The sequence below is a fragment of the Micrasema longulum genome, unplaced genomic scaffold (assembly GCF_059751315.1).
Source record: "Micrasema longulum isolate JH-2025_06_02 unplaced genomic scaffold, ASM5975131v1 h1tg000515l, whole genome shotgun sequence".
NCBI lineage: Eukaryota > Metazoa > Arthropoda > Insecta > Trichoptera > Brachycentridae > Micrasema > Micrasema longulum.
Window position 1 is genome coordinate 374980 of NW_028277712.1, and position 5431 is coordinate 380410.

A 5431-nucleotide genomic window follows, 5' to 3' on the forward strand; every position below is an offset into this window, starting at 1 on the left:
TATTATGGACATCATGGACATTAATGCATAAAAACAAAAGTTGCTCTTAGAAAATTTGATAAACTTTTAGATTTTGACTCCCGATGGCACGATTGGCAACATAATTTGAAGATATGAGTGAATGAAGGCGTTATGTTGCGAATTTTCCAAAATATAATTTTTTACATGGATGAAGATTTCACGTACTGCTCTTTCACATTAAACCAACTACATCATAAAAAAGTAGCAGAAAACCAATTTTGTGAGCAAAGGAAGATGTTATATTATTAACAATTGTACTGGTGTTCAAAACTTTTACCCCGAATATCTCTGCTTTTTGTTTTTGTCACACAACACCTTTATCCACTCATGTCTTCAATCATTAAATACCTCTTATTGAATTCTATAATAATTAGTAAATTGGAAAGGAGGAAATAGAATCTCAACTCTTCATACGCTTTGTAGCTCGATAAGACGTTTTGGAATACTTTTTGTACAGCGCCCCGAGGTGGTTTTCACAAAAATGGCGTTATGTAAATCCTCCGCAATGCTAATATTTATTATTTATTTTTAATATGTATAAACATATACAGTTTACATACATATGCATACAGGCTGGCATATTTCCTTAAGGCAATTTCTTCCTACCTACACAAACCGTTCAATTAGATCAAATCAGTGGTAAAGGAACATATTGTTGGTTTATTAATAATTTCATTAAAGAACGAAATACTGTTGAACATATATTTTTTAAATAGTAAAAATTGACTAAGTATTTACATTATACCATGAAGAGAGGAGAGGGTAACGAGGGAATGAAAGAGGGAGGAAAAAGAAAAACTTAAATATTCAGAAAGTGACATTTCATACGTGATTTAAATGTAAATAAAGAGGGGCGTCTCTGTTATTAGTGGGTAGATGATTCAATAACCGTGCAGCTAAAATATAAAATAAAAATAATTAATAAAGCATTTTAGAGTACCACCGCAGCGCACTATACACCAATGGGTACAAAATGTGACGATGATGATGAAAAAATTCTATTCTTTATTATTAGAATTTTTGTTCAGAATTTCACAAACTTCATTTTATTTTATTTTCCTATCAGATTTCTGTAAGTAAGTACGTCTCTAATGTTTTTATTTATACTTTGTTAGTGTAAAAGTTGTAATACGATTATTTATTCCTAGCTGTATTTATTTTTTTACTTTATGTTTTGTAAATCACTTATATAATCACTTATATTTGTAGAATTACTTAATGAATAGATAACACATGTGCATTCTCCATTACTTTACCCATTTTAATATAATTTTACTGATGACTTTTTACCCTTTGTATTTCAGAAATCGTTATTTACAAAACTACACTCACGAAAGATGAATTTGTTGATAATAATCCTTAAGATAAAAATAACTTTATTTAATTTACTTACATAAAACTTTGAATTATCTATCCTTACCTTTGTTCTGTATAAATATATTTAACTCTTTAATAAAGATATCAGTCTCGAAGATGTCGCGAAAGCGATGAAAATGGTTACTGGATATTCCAAATTTGTGGATTAAAGTATCACTCGTGTTTAATTTATATTATAAATTAAATCACTTATGTTTACCACTTGGGCATATATTCTCTTTAATTTTTTGTTGTATTTTTGTCACCCGTGAAATTATTTTGTTTGTCTATCCGTCCCGATATATCGGAACTGTCACCGTTAATAGGCCCCCTGTCCCGACGTGACGTCCCGGTGAACTCTATAACGTCCCGATTTAAACTCTCACATTTGTTTTTATATCACTGATGTCGATGTAGACCCATGGAAGAAGTTATCTGCTGTCAGGGACTGCATAATCAACATTGCAGTATTAATATTAGATGAATTGCACGAATTACACAAATATGTAAACGGGAAAAAAAACTGCTCAAAGTTACATATTGTGTATCTAAGTTTATAGGAAACGAGGAAAAATCAAATTTAATTATTGTAAAAACATAGATAATAGATACCTATATTATCTTTTAGATTTTATTAGTATTTTTATATCTTGTTTTTACCACAAGCGATGCAGTTTACATAATATAGGTGTGTTAAACGAGTATGTTTATCATAACCTATCTCAATTTGTTCGTGGGAGGCTTGTGATTCATTTTTAGATATCATCGCGTTCATGAAAACTTGTATTTCGTAAGCGTTCGAGAAAAAGAAAATGGGAAATTCAGCTTCTAACAGTATTTTATTTGTTTTTTGTTGTATTATGGATTAGAGGCCGGAGTGGCATATTTTTCAATTAGCATGTTACAACAGACATGAAGAATATTTTAGAGACGGAAATGTAGAAGTCTAGGCACCCAAAAGGCTTATGAATTGTAATTGGTTCGTTTAAGTGGTCACTTTACGCACTTTGTTCACCATTTTGCTTATATTTTAACATCTGTATTCCTTAGATTCTTCCATCTGTCGACGTTTGTGCAGTTAAAGAGCTGAACATTCCCTTTTCTAAAATGTTCTTTATCTCTGTTGGAATATGCTAATATTATCAGCTCCCTAGGGGGTTTAATCCAGTTCTTATCTGCAAAAATTTGGATAAACTTAAAACATTGTTATTATTTTTTAATATTAGGTATTTTTCGATACAAGTATTTACAATGTGTTTGTGACAGCAATATTCCCACTAATCTATGTGATAAATACATTTTAATGTTTTATAAAGACTTACCTAAATATTTTTCATGATATTTTTTTTTCAATCTTTCTTTGAGAGGCAGCATTCTCGATTCCTCCCACGTCTATCTCGTGTCCCTTAGTTTCGAAGAATTAACCCGAAAGATCGTCATCGACGGCCTTACGGGACGGCGGGAGCCCGCAGGTGTGAAGAAGATGCAACTGGGGTTAAGGTTTACTTTTATTTATACTTATATATTATGGAGCTAAATTAATGTTTATAAGTGGAGGTAATTGTTGATAATACTTTCATTTTCAAAGAAGAACACGCTAAGCCTCTAATTTAGAGACTCGTCAGCAGGTGAGAAGGAGGAGATATGGAAGGAGATTTTGAAAAAAAAAAAAAACTAATTGAGAAAATATTTTTTCTTGGATTTTTTTCTCACGACAATCAAACCCGCGACGCCAGTTGCACAGTTGGTCGTCTAACCAACTGCGCCGCGGCGCTTGTCTACCCAACGATTTACCAAGATAGATCTCCCAATAGACACCGCCGCCTTTCCTGTCGCTTCCACCTGCTTGCTAAGGCAGTCAGAGCACGACCTTAAATTTTTAAAGAAAGTAGTCAAAGAGGATTTAAAAAAATATATTTGAGTTTCACGAAATGCAGATTTATTGGCTTGAACAATAACGAGCAACTGGATACTATCCCAACAATCGTTTAGATACAAGAAAACCACTCTTTGCAGACTGACCAAGAACAATAATTAAGAAAGTAAATTTTCATTTGAGTAAAACTTTAAAACAATAATATACTTTCTATAGCTCCAAGAATTTGTGGGAAAAATTACCCATGGAACTGAAAACAAACTTCAAATTCACAATTAGCCCGCTCGTGTCCAAGGCGAACGTAGGCCTCCCAATTGAGATCTACAAATCTTCCTATCCTGAGTGAACCGCTTCCAACTACTTCCAAGGTGGTCCGATGACATAAGATGGGTATCTTATGTCATCAGACCACCTAGCTTGAGGCCTGCCGACTTTTCTTCCAGTTCTGGGTCACCATTCCAAAGTATTAAAAATATCAGTTTTAATATTTTTCATATTTATACTTATTTCAGTAGTTTTATTTGTACGAGTGTGTAAAAAGACAAGCGGGAGGATCAAAATGAAGTTTTGAACAGGTTTTTATTACGTATACATCAATTGAGCTGTTTTTTAGTCCACGATATATTTTTTTATATTCCTAGCAAATAACTATTTAAATATGACCTTGACAATGATTTAATCTGTGCCAGCAATGCACCTCACGCTTACGAGCATATGAATACATATTTATATCATACAATACACACACGTACTGTACAAATACTTCTCTATTTTTTTGCTAAATCACTTTTGCCATCACCATTCGCACTATCAAAAAAATGTTTTCGTCGTTCATTAATTTATTTATATTCGCACAACTGTTTAGTAAGAAAATGTCGTCAATAAAATGGATTTCAAATAAATGAAAATGAGATTTTTTGTGTATAAGAGTAATTTTATTAATAAGATGTAATCTTATCAATCATTAAAAAATATTTTTCAACGAAATGAAATGAAAAATTGTAACTAAATTTGGAATCGTGAACTAATCATATGAATAAAATGATTAACATTAAACTTAGTAAAAAAATGTTGGTTCAAAATATACATATTAAAAAATAAAAATAAAAAAATATTTCAACATTCTGACATACCATCTTACTTAAAAAAAAACAGCAAATCAAAGATGTTTGAACACAAAATCTGTAGGATTACATTTGCCAGTTTTTTAAATAATCTTTCTCGCACAAAATACAAAACACAAAATAAATTATACACATATACTTATAGACTATTATCAATTAAGATTTATTCCCAAAAGATTATTTATCTTTTATTATAAATTATAAATGTATGGTAATTGTTTTGCCTTTGATTGCAAATTTTGTTTTTAGTTTCAGTTCATTTTTAAGACAGTCAATTTATAAAAACAGTTTTATTATTTATTTTATTTTATTTTGGAAATCAACAGTTCTACATACATATTTAGTAAACAATCAGATATAGTGTATAAACTCAGAACTAATAACAGATTTCCACATAGCATACAAAGTTAGTAAAGAAAATATATTACATATCAAATAAATACATATAATTTATACATATAAAAATGTTATTTTCATATACTTTTTCAAATATTTATTTTAAGAACATTGAGTTACTGTAAATTGTTAATTAGTTAATTTAAAAATAACAACAACAAAAAAAATATACAGAAAACCACAAGGAGGTACTGAGTTGGACTAAACCCAAGCATCTGAGTTGTTTAAGCAGTTTTCAATTTTGTAATACGATTTAATACACAAGGTTTTTTTAATTTAACTAAACTTAAAACAGTTTTATAAATTTCTAAATGAAAACGTACGAAGTCCCCCATTAATAAAGAATGCATTATAAATTTGTACCTTTAAATCTTGATATCAAAAAACATATTTAAATTTATTAGTTAAGTAAAGGGTTCGAGGTTCAAATAATCAGTAGGGTTGCAGTGAGTCGCATCTTGCTAGAGGATGTGATTCTATCAAATGCTGCGAATGCCAGGTTGCATTTCACCGGCAACACTACTGACTAGTCTAACTGTTAACGTTCACGTCACGAACCCCGGGCAATATGGTCACAATCACAACGGTGTCATCACAGCAGATACCGAAAGGATAAAAGGCGAGTTTCTGGTGCCTCCAAACCAGAACCAACCATCTA